The 12,500-nt window shown below is 41.6% G+C and overlaps 1 protein-coding gene and 1 long non-coding RNA gene across 4 annotated transcripts in view; one reads left to right on the forward strand and one right to left on the reverse strand.

The window, feature by feature from the left end:
* Positions 1-8,185, reverse strand: part of LOC118764156 — an 18,274-nt gene extending 10,089 nt beyond the window's left edge. The window contains exons 1-2 of the long non-coding RNA XR_004999940.1: positions 8,160-8,185; positions 5,284-5,287 (exon numbers count right to left, since the gene is read on the reverse strand). This is a non-coding gene — a long non-coding RNA (uncharacterized LOC118764156). The remainder of the gene's footprint in view (positions 1-5,283; positions 5,288-8,159) is intronic.
* LOC115214523 (ETS-related transcription factor Elf-2) overlaps positions 1-12,500 on the forward strand; it is a 246,287-nt gene that overhangs the window by 59,226 nt on the left and 174,561 nt on the right. The gene's annotated exons all lie outside the window — the stretch shown is intronic.

The following is a 12,500-nucleotide window of genomic DNA, read 5'->3' on the forward strand; positions in this document are numbered from 1 at the left end:
CCCACAAACACAAACCACACACGCGCACACACACACACACACACACACACGTATTTGCCAGGCAGAGCAACACAAGCGTACGTCATCCCTCAACGCACACAACACCCACACACACATACAGACGTACAATCATACACCCACGCAATACACCGCATACAAATACACACAGAGTAACCACGTGTCTCGAACTCAACTGCCAACCAGCCGACACACCATCCAACCATCCAGCCAACCAACCAGTCAGTATTCAGTGGAACTTTACACGAAATCTTCCACTCACTTCAGTCATCTCACACCATCACTCCCGCTCTCACTTCTCTGTCTCTGTCTGTCTGTCTGTCTCTCTCTCTCTGTTTCTCTCTCTCTCTCTCTCTCTCTCTCTCTCTCTCTCTCTCTCTCTCTCTCTAATACGGAATAAAAGCGCTGAGCAGTGATGTATATAAATTCAAACTTGTCTCTACACAAGCAGATTCGAACCCGCAAGACAAAAAAAAGCGATAAATTTCTCGATGTCAAAAGATATTGAAAGGTTTTCTTTCACGTCCGGATATACCTCAAACATATTTGAGTTGTGTGTGTGTGTGTGTATTTCCCTGCACTTCTCTTCTCTCTCTCTCTCTCACTCTCTCTCTCTCACCCTCTTTACACACTCAGGAAGCACTCCGTCGGTTACGACGACGAGGGTTCCGGTTGATCCGAATCAACGGAACAGCCTGCTTGTGAAATTAACGTGTAAGTGGCTGAGCACTCCACAGACACGTGTACCCTTAACGTAGTTCTCGGGGATATTCAGCGTGACACAGAGAGTGACAAGGCTGGCCCTTTGAAATACAGGTACAACAGAAACAGGAAGTAAGAGTGAGAGAAAATTGTGGCGAAAGAGTACAGCAGAGATCGCCACCAGCCTCCTGCCGGAGCCTCGTGGAGCTTTAGGTGTTTTCGCTCAATAAACACTCACAACGCCCGATCTGGGAATCGAAACCGCGATCCTACGACCGCGAGTCCGCTGCCCTAACCACTGGGCCATTGCGCCTCCACTCCTCTTTACACACTAGAGCGGTATTGATAACGATTTGGATTAAAAGCCCAGAGGCTTAACGCCAATCTTAGCGCATGGTTCGACGGGCGGTTGCCTTGGACACTTGTGTATTTAGGGCCCATTTCCGATCTATATATGCCGTGGCTAGGGCCCAGTGCCTTGATTTGTCCAGGAATTCATAATGCAGCCAAGACAGACATAGTTAACCGTTCGTGTCACGTCTTCGGTGACTTTCTATTCCAGCCGCTGAACAAAATGTCTCTTTTAAGTTCTGAGTTAAAATCTCTCCGGAGGTAGCTTTATTTTCTTATCTTTTCATGGTTCGATACAATGAGTGCAAGTTAAATCCTGAAGTTTCATTTCATTCCACAGAGTGTCATTTTGTCTCACTAAAATATGAGTTTGGCCGAATCGTTAAAGCGTCTGAAGAAATGCTTTGCGGAATATCTTTCGACTCTCTGAGTCAAATTCCAACGAGTTTCACTTCGCTTTTCATCTCTCAAGAATCGATAAAATAAAGTACCAGAGAAATAGTGAGGTCGATGGTATCGCCTAAACCCTTTCCCCGCAAAGTTGTTGGCCTTCTGCCTAAATCAGAAACATTTATTATGAGCCAGAGTTTACGTCGCTTAGTTCAAAGTCTACGGAGAACATTGGTCTCAAATTTTGGCACAAGGCCAGCAATTTCAGAGGTGGGGCGAAGTCTATTCCATCGACCCCAGTACGCAGCTGGTACTTAATTTACCGACCACGAAAGGATGAAAGGTAAAGTCGACCTCGGCGGAATTTGAACTCAGAACGTAACTTTTTCTAATCTAGGCACAAGGCCCGAAATTTTGGAGGAGGGGAACAGTCAGTTAGATCGATCCCAGTGTGCAACTGGTACTTAATTTATCGACCCCAAAAGGATGAAAAGCAAAGTCGACCTCGGCGGAATTTGAACTAAGAACGTAGTGGCAGACGAAATACCTATTTCATTACTACCCACAAGGGGCTAAACACAGAGAGGACAAACAAGGACAGACAAAGGGATTAAGTCGATTACATCGACCCCAGTGCGTAACTGGTACTTAATTTATCGACCTCGAATGGATGAAAGGCAAAGTCGACCTCGGTGGAATTTGAACTCAGAACGTAGCGACAGACGAAACACCGCTAAGCATTTCGCCCGGCGTGCTAACGTTTCTGCCAGCTCGCCGCCATAATCTAGGAAAATGTTAACCACAGTAAAGTACACACCGCCTCCATCGTCACATTTAACCGTGACTATAACAGCATCATGATTTTTTTAACAGCACCGGCACCGCCACCCCTACCACAAACAACAAGATGTTTAACAGTTATACAACCGCCACCAACAGCGACGACAACACTATCACCGCCGCCACCAATGGTACTGAAATATGTGCAAAAGTCAAAAAAAGGCGACGACTGCTGCTGGCAGCAGCACTTCTGGCGTCCCCGTCGGCACCACTGCCGCACAGTTGTGAGGAGTGTACCATTTTACTTGCAAAGAACAATTCTAGCAGAAGTGCAAACGCTGTCTGTTGCGAACTGAACGAAAAATGAAGAAGGTTGACAGCGTTACTCTATGGTAAGCCGAAAAATGTATGATGGTTGTGCAGAATTCCTGATGACTCCTCGGAATATAAGAGCATCACTCAATGAAAACGTGGCTAGAAAGGCGCAGGCGTGGCTGTGTGGTAAGAAACTGGCTTCCCAACCACATGGTTCCGAGTTCAGTCTTATGCGTGACACCTAATGCTTCGTGAGTGAATTTGGTAGGCAGAAATTGAAAGAAGCCCGTCGTATATATATCAATGGTCAGCATATTAAAAAATACCTTTAAAGGTTAAATTTATAAACAATTTACGACCTGAACCTTAGCTTCAAGGTTCGTCCAAGACTGGGACCACGGGCCATACGTCCCCTGCCTAATTCAAGATCACAGCATACATGTACACTACAACATAATTTCTTTTCCTCAACAGGCCCTGCCCTATTTAACATTGTCCCGAAAGAGATCAAAGAGGAACAGGATCCCATCAACTTTAAACGGAGTCTGGATAGATTCCTTCAAGGAATACCAGATAAGCCACCCATAATTGGATGCAACTCACCCAACAAAAACTCACTACTTAAATGGACCATAAACAAAACTTGACTTAAACAGGATTCAAATAATCCTATCAGGTGGTGCTATTAAGTTAGACATGGCCTGGACCAATCATTGGTCGAAACATATCTAAGTTTATCTAAGTTTATATATATATATATATATATATATATAATATATATATATATATAGTTGGAATTTAGAAAAAACAAACAAAGCAAAAGACGAAGACGGGTGTGTAAATAACAAACAGATGTATTAGTTTAACGCTCGGGAAGTGAGAAAGTATTTTACGTTTCCAGCCTACGATACTGTGAAGATAATAAGGGTAGAAAATTTAGAAAAAATTCATACCAGTGGCTAGCATGCGTAATAAAGTCAATAGACAACATATTTTCATATTTAATAGTGTATAAACAATTTAAGTATTTATACACGAAAGAGGTAACCTTTGACAGGACACCTTACATGCTATATATATATATATAATATATATATATATATAATATATATATATAGGCCAAAATTAAGTACCAGTTACGCACTGGGGTCGATATAATCGACTTAACCATATATATATATTTGTGTGTGTCTGTGTTTGTCCCTCTACTGTGTTTGTCCTTCACGACCGATGTTGGTGTGTTTACATTACCCTATCAGTTTCTAGGTCATGAATGACGTCACTGGACCGTAGGGCGCATGCGTTTCTGCGTCGTCAACAACGCATACCCAGTCGTCGATCATCTGGAATGTCCGGAATCACCAACCAGATGTCTGATTCAGTCTCAACGTGGTCTCTGGTGGTTAGCAGCGCTAGATGAGAATTCTAGTGGTTTATTTACACCCATATTGTCTGCGAGGGGGGGGGATTTCTTTTCTCGAGAAATGACGGTGCTCTAGCATGGCCGTAGCCTCTCGCCGAAACCGAGAGTAGAACAATAGAATTTCTTCGTGGTCTTTGAAAAAGTTGGAAAATCGTTTATAACACGTTTTCTCTCAGTTCCCCTCTGAGCTGCTTCGTCTGGTCCGTCGAAGGCATCGGAACTGTTGGCAGTCAGCTCTGGTCACTGCAAGAATGAAACGTGTTGTTGTTTAATCTCATCTCAATCCTAAAAGTTGACCCTACGCTCAAACCAGTTCCAACGGTGACCACGTCTTCTTGTATATCAAAAACTATATGGTACAATGCATACTTATTTAAGACGGTAGGGTCTGATTCGGGACACGGTCCACTGTTATTATCATAAAACAGGAAGAACACGCTGGACCATATAGACTTACATACACAAAAGGACGGGATGGTCAAATCTGGCACGTCTATGATCATAAGATCACAGGTAGGCTTAGGCACGGCTGTGTGGTAAGAAGTTTGCTTCTTGACCACATGGTTCCAGGTTCAACTCTGCAGCGTGGCATCTTGGACAGATGTCTTTCACTAGAGCCCCGAAAAGATGAAAAGTAAAGCCTACCTTAGCGGAATTTGAACTCAGACGAGTTCAAGACGAGCGAAATACCTTTAAGAATTTTCTCCAGCATGCTAACGGTTCTGCCAGATCGACGCCTTAGAAAGACAAGTAAGGAAAGTATATGGGCCTGCCAGAAATGTCTTTGTCTCGATGAAGCTGCGGACCCTGCAATTCCACTGCACTCGCCCTGCCAGAAATGTCACGAAACCCAGGGAAGGGGAAATCTTGCAACCACGCCGACCAATTCGATTTTTTATTAATTTAGGTTTCGAAGTTATCTCCCTTCGTTCTCCAGACAATTATAAAAACTAATCAATTTTCTCTTCATTACGAGTGTAAATTGAATTAATTTTATCCTTTGAACACACACACACACACACACACACATTGTTACATGTGTGTGTATGTAACGATATGTTTACATGTGTGTGTGTGTGTGTGTGTGTGTGTTATAAAGAGAGAGAGAAACTTATTTTTTTCTTTTCCACTAGTTACAGCTAAAAGTCTGTGGCCAAACTGGATCACCATTTAGCACTTTTCTCTTGGTTGCAAACGAGAAACTACCCGAGTTTGTCGTAATTGTTACACCACTCTACCTGACAAAGCCGAATACACTTTATTCACGCCTGCGTTAACATCACCAGCGTTTTCCTCCTCCCCACCTCTCTCTGTCTGTGCCTGTCCGCCTGTCTCCCTGTCTCTCCTCTCTCTATATTTATATGTATATTGATAGTGAGAGAGTGGGGTAGATGGTATTGTTGCAGAACAATTTTTGAGGAATTAAATGTTTTTGAAAAGCTCTTTTCTCCTCTCATAATTATTATCTATCTATCTATATCTATCTATCTATCTCTTTGTGTGTTTATGCATATACATTTGTCGTTCCCATCTCTCTCTTATTCTCTCTCTATTTCTCTCACTGTGTATATGTGTGCGTGCTTGTATATGTGTGTGTATATATATATATATGCTTGTATATGTGTATATATATATATATATATATATATATATATATATATATATATATATATATATATATATATATATATATGTATAAATATGTATATATATATATATACATATAAATATGTATATAAAATAATCGCATATTCATGTGCATGTACGCACATACATATATTATATATGTATAATATACACGCACACACACACATACAAACATATATAAATGTATAAACACATTCACACACACATTTATGCATGCATAAATACACACGTGTATATATTCACCTTCACCCCCCTCATTCTCTCTACTTCCTTTCATTGACTTACCTCCTATTATCCTCCCCCTCTGTCTTTGCATATATACACCTCTATATCCCACTCCTCCCACACCTCTACTCATGCTCCACAACGTTGCTACCACATCTACTGCATTATCCCCCCCTTCCTCTAGAACCCGCTGCAGTTGGTCCCTACCCGTAACCCCTGTATCAGCCCCTAAAGGACACCAAAACATGCAGCAGCGGGAACTTTAAACGTTTTCTGGGTGTTGTCAGTGAAATATTTAGCAGCAATATCAACAATATTTACGGATTTGGTGAAGACATTTTGTCTGTCGTGCGGCATGTAACATCATGCAATATGGTGGCAGCAATAGGCGATGGTGGGAGGGCTGTGATGGTGGTGATCACGACGATGTAGTAGTGGTAGTAGTAGTAGTAGTAGTAGTAGTAGTAGTAGTAGTAGTAATGGTAGTAGTAGTAGTAGCAGCAGCAGCAGTAGTAGTAGTAGTAGTAGTAGTAGTAGTAGTGGTGGTGATTGTGGTGGTTGTAGTAGTAGTAATGGTAGTAGTATTAGTAGTAGTAGTAGTAGTGGTAGAAGTAGTAGTGGTAGTGGTGGTAGTAGTATTAGTGGTAGTAGTAGTAGTAGTGGTAGAAGTAGTAGTGGTAGTGGTGGTAGTAGTAGTAGTGGTGGTTGTGGTGGTAGTAGTAATAGTAGTGGTAGTAGTAGTGGCAGTAGTAGTAGTGGTAGTAGTAGTAGTAGTAGTAGTGGTGGTCATTACTGCATTTCAGCATGCCGAAATTTATCGGCTTCGTATACATCACGCGCACGTGCGCACACATACACATACACACACAAACTCACACATGCATCATGCACACGCGCGCACACACACGCGCACACACACACATACACACATGAGTCTCGTTCGATAAAACAGCATCCGGTCAAACGGGTTCGTCGACCCTATCTCTAAAAACCTCCATATTGTTCTCAATCCTTTATATTTACGAATGATTTCAGTTATCGACAGATCGAATTCCCTTCCATCGATCTATTGATATTTCTTCGAACCACTCGACGACTGATAAATTAAGATCCTATAAGATAAATGGAGCACTTAAAGTTAAAAATAAAAGAACCCGAAATATTTCCATTAGCTCCACCTTTCTCACTTATTTCGTGTCGGTCTACATTCGGGGTCGGGCAACAGAATTACCCTTATGATCTTTGAAAGTAATGTAGGGTTCACCAAACGCTAAAATTTTTACTCTTTTGCTTATTTTCTTTTTAACTAGTTGCTATGTTTCTGGATTCTAAATGAACACTATGGTAAGTCCAGCGAGTGTGTATGTGTGTGTAATAACAATACCCTTGGATGAAATTTATAAACATTTAATGCATACGAGGATACAAGTCGCTTTAAGCATATATATATATATTATATATATATATATATATATATATATATATATATATATATATATATATATATATATAATAATTATTTGAGGGATATTATTCCTAACTTACAGGGAAAAATTCAATTTAGAAATACTAAATCAAATTTCACAAAATATAATATATATATAAAAGTTAGAAAAAACCCACCTTTTATCAATTCAAAATGAATTATTAAATTACACCATCTAGAAAATCGCCCGGCGTTGCTCGGGTTTGTAAGGGAAATAACTATATAAGCATTTTTAGAGAGTTACTTCCCTTATAGATGCCAATTCGGGCTTTCTTAGCCATTTCTGTTTTGGTGTCTTCAAGCCATGAAGTCGTTGTTCTAAAAGAACGCTGGTCTCCTTGACAACGCTTTACGACGTTGATTTCCTTACACTCCCTTCCCCACAGCTTCACGAGGGAGGGAAGAAGGGGGAGAAGCAAACAGGTGCAGGTGTGACCATGGACGCCAACTCCGCCGCCATCGACACACGATGCATTTTATGCATTAAAATGGAATAAAAAATTATGTTAAATTATTTTTAAAATCGTAGACTCATCGTAGACGCGCGCTAATAGCCAGACGGGCTCGATATGAATCACGACTATAAAATACCCGAATTTGGTTAAACTGCACAGCAAAATGTGGGAGTAGTTAGGAATCTAAATCGAAGGGGACAGACACTCACACAACTACAGTTTTATATATATAGATTTATGTTATTATGTGATTGAACGCCATGCATCCATTTCTAAGTAAGTTTATCTATCTATCTATCTATCATCTATCTATCTATCTATCTATCTATCTATCTATCTATCTATCTATCTATCTATCTTTATGTACACACACACACACACACACACACATATATATATATATATATATATCTATATATATAAAACTCTAGTTGTGTGAGTGTCTGTCCCCTTCGATTTAGATTCCTAACTCCTCCCACATTTTGCGGTGCAGTTTAACCAAATTCGGGTATCTTATAGTCGTGATTCATATCGAGCCCGTCTGACTATTAGCGCGCCTCAACGATGAGTCTACGATTTTAAAAATAATTTAACATCATTTTTTATTCCATTTTAATGCATAAAATGCATCGTGTGTCGATGGCGGTGGAGTTGGCGTCCACGCTCACAGCTGCACCTGTTTGCTTCTCCCCCTTCCCTCCCTCGTGAAGCTGTGGGGAAGGGAGTGTAAGGAAATCAACGTCGTAATGCGTTGTGAAGGAAACCAGCGTTCTTTTAGAACAACGACTTCATGGCTTGAAGACACCAAAACAAAAATGGCTAAGAAAGCCCGAATTTATAAGGGAAGTAACTCTCTAAAAATGCTTATATAGTTATTTCCCTTACAAACCCGAGCAACGCCGGGCGATACTGCTAGTATATATATAAAGTATAAGGAAAGGACAATATATAGGTGTAGACGATCTTTAATTCAAATCCAGGTTGGTACAAATCCGATATAAATTCCACAAATTGTTTCGGACTCTAAGTAATTCCAAAGACAAAAACGAAAAACCCTTCTTGAAATACAGATTAGATGTATGAGTGTGTGTGTGTGTGTGTGTGTGTGTGTGTGTGTGTGTGTGAGGGTTCATCCGGATACTACTGAAATTTCTTTTCACCCTGTAACCGCCGCCTGTGTTCAGGGTCAAAGCTGGAGACTTCTGGTAGCCCCTCTACCTGTCTCCCTTGCTTCTTTCCCTGTCACTCCTGGACTCCTGAAGAAAGTGCGATGTCACAGATGCTGGGGTCCTGGTTTGCTGAACAGCCTGTATGGTGGATATTGTTATAGGGGTTTGCCGGGTTTGTGCAAGGTCACTCTTGCTCTTTCGTACCTCCAAACTTGCATTGATCTGCTGCAATAAGTGCCACGAGCTCTGTACAGGCAGCTTCATTTATCACTGATTCATTCAACACTGGTCCGTTGAAAGCACAGTACGCTCCATTGTGAACCGCGTTATTATTATCACGGACTTATCTGTGATAACACGGGTCGGCAATCAATTAGGGATTCTCTTTATACCACAAAAATGCTCCCCACTAACCACCCACAATGCTCAGTTACCCAGAATGCACTGACTGCCCTTTGCGTTTACACGGTTCTGTTGAAAATCTGATGTTTTAAATACCGATTTACGGGCTCGTACGCCTCAGCATGGGACCAGCGAACAGAAAGAATAGGAAGGCGCCTGATCCTAACAAACAACACAAATGAGTGAACTCTTTAGGGGAAAAGGTAGAGAGGATCAAGAAAATACGGGGCAGTTGAAGCTTCGTTGCTGAGGGTTGTGTGTTTGGTGTCAACGAATCTACTATTCGTTCTATTTTCAAAGTGTGTGCGGATGTCATGAAAACATTGATGGATGCTGCCCTGTGGATCAATAAATCGAATACTCACAGTACATAAAAATGCTTTTATTCAGCCCATGGGAAAAAAAGGAGTGGGGGTTATTTGTAGAAGCAGGACTGTAACAGAAAGTGGCGTCCTGTGTTTGCAAAACGCATTCAGAATTGTGCTAAGCAAATATATAAGAGCTTGGTTGAGCCTAGTGATGTTACTGACAAGGACAACTATACTTTTCAGGACAGACGTAGATGGCCACGGGGATTTGTTATCTTTATATATAAAAGTGAGGTTGTATGCTGTCTGTCTCCTACGATTTAGATTCCTAACTACTCCCACATTTTGCGGTGCAGTTTAACCAAAACCGGGTATCTTATAGTCGTGATTCATATCGAGCCCTTCTGGGTATTAGCGCGCGTCTACGATGAGTCTACGATTTAAAAATAATTTACCATCAATTTTTCCCATTTTAATGCATTTTTGGCATATATAAGGGAAGTAACTCTCTAAAAATTTATTATTAAATCTCAGAACGTAAAAAGCTACAGTAACACCCCCGCTTTGTGGTTAGCCATATTGAGATGGCTATTATACTTTACATCTCTAAAAATGCTTATATAGTTATTTCCCTTACAAACCCGAGCAACGCCGGGTGATACTGCTAGTTAAATATGATTTAGCCAGAAAACTTTGTTTCCAGTGAAGCAACATCAGAGAATACGGCGGCTGCTTGACGTTTTCTTGAAGGATTTTGTAAAGTGTTGAACGAGGGTGGATATTTATCGTATCAAGTTTTTGACGCAGATAAAACAGCCCTTTATCGGAGAAAGATGCATGGAAAAGTGACGTGGCTGAAGAGGAGGCTAAGATGCCAGGCTGTAAAGAGGCAAAGGTCTAGGTGCCTCTGTTGTTCTGTGGTAATGCTACTGGAAGTTTTAAGGCCGAACCACTGCTTGTACAGCGTTCTACTTGACCTCGTCCCTTCAAGAACATTAACACGTTAATTCTCCTTGTGTAATGGTGCGCTAATAAAAATGGGTGGATGGCTAAAGTGATTGCTGAAGAGTTGTTTATGACCCACTTTAGTGCTGAAGTAAATGAATATTAAGCCTAAAAGAATGTGTTTGACAATTGTTCTAGCAATCCTACAAGCTTAAATGTCCTCCAAAATGAAATCAAAGTGATTTATCACCTAACACTACCTCACTTGCAGCGCAAACACCAGGAAGTGATGGCCACCATTAAGTTTCTCTATCGTGCCCTTACCTTTGAAGATATACACAAGGCATTGGTGGACGAGGAAAAACTAACTGTACCGCAATATTGGAAACAATTCAATATTCTACACGGTGTTCGCTTCATTAGCGACGCTTGACAAGCTGTAAATGAAGCGTGTCTTTTGAATGGATGGCGCAGGTTATTACTTGACACAACTCCGGGCTTCGCTGTGTTTAAAAATGGATTACACGACTGGAATTCTGAACAGAGCAAGGACATTCCTAGGAGACGGTTTTCAAGAGTTACACCAAAATGTCATCAGGGTGTGGTGGAAGCTCGCTTCTGAGCGAGAATTAACTGTCACAGAAGTCTCGGAGTTAGTCGGCGAAAAACAGAACGGCAGAGGTGTAAAAGATAATGGTGACTGTGCAGAACCCAATCCTGCATTAACATGTCGAATACATAACTGGTATTCCGTCGGTTGCGACGAAGAACGATCCAGCTGATCCGATCAGTGGAACAGTCTGCTCGTGAGATTAATGTACAAGTGGCTGAGTACTCCACAGACACGCCTACCCTTAATGTAGTTCTCATGGAGAACAGAATGTGACAAAGCTGGCCGTTTGGAATACAAGTACAGCCCATTTTAGCCAGCTGAGCGGACTGGAGCAACATTAAATAAAGGGTTTTGCTCAAGGGCTCACTGCCGGGTATCGAACTCAGGAGCATACAATAGTGAGCCGAATACACTAACCACTAAGCCACGCACGTTCACATGACAAACCTAAATGAAATAGTGTTCCCCCCCCCCCCCCGCCCCATGAGCAGATGACTGATCTCATCCATGAAGCAGAGCCAGGGTTTGAGAGAAAAGACTCAGGGACCTCTTCTGTCTTCAACAACTAGGGAAAATAATGACAACACAGAAGAAGCAGAGTTTCTTTCAGTTTCCGTCTACCAAATCTCACAAGGGTTTGGCCTGTCGAAGTTATAAGCAGAAGACATTTGTCCAAGGTGCCAAGCAGTGGGACTGAACCCGGAACCATGTGGTTGGAAAGTAAACAGTTTACCACACGAACACGCCTTTATGAATTTTATTCCAGTCATGTGAAAATATCCTTTTGTGTTTAAAAACTGCTTGGAGATGTTATTTGGGAAGTTACGGGGACAACTTGGGGGTCTTGAAACGAACCCTATTTGGGTAAGTTACGGGAACAACTTGTGGACCTTGAAACGAACCCTATTTGGGTAAGTTACGGGAACAACTTGTGGACCTTGAAACGAACCCTATTTGGGTAAGTTACGGGATAACTTGGGGATCTTGAAACGAACCCTATTTGGGTAAGTTACGGGACAACTTGGGGGTCTTGAAACGAACCCTATTTGGGTAAGTTACGGGACAACTTGGGGGTCTTGAAACGAACCCTATTTGGGTAAGTTACGGGACAACTTGGGGGTCTTGAAACGAACCTTATTTGGGTAAGTTACGGGACAACTTGGGGGTCTTGAAACGAACCCTATTTGGGTAAGTTACGGGAACAACTTAGGGGTCTTGAAACGAACCCTATTTGGGTAAGTTACGGGACAACTTGGGGGTCTTGAAACGAA

The sequence above is a fragment of the Octopus sinensis genome, linkage group LG7, assembly GCF_006345805.1.
Source record: "Octopus sinensis linkage group LG7, ASM634580v1, whole genome shotgun sequence".
Lineage (NCBI taxonomy): Eukaryota > Metazoa > Mollusca > Cephalopoda > Octopoda > Octopodidae > Octopus > Octopus sinensis.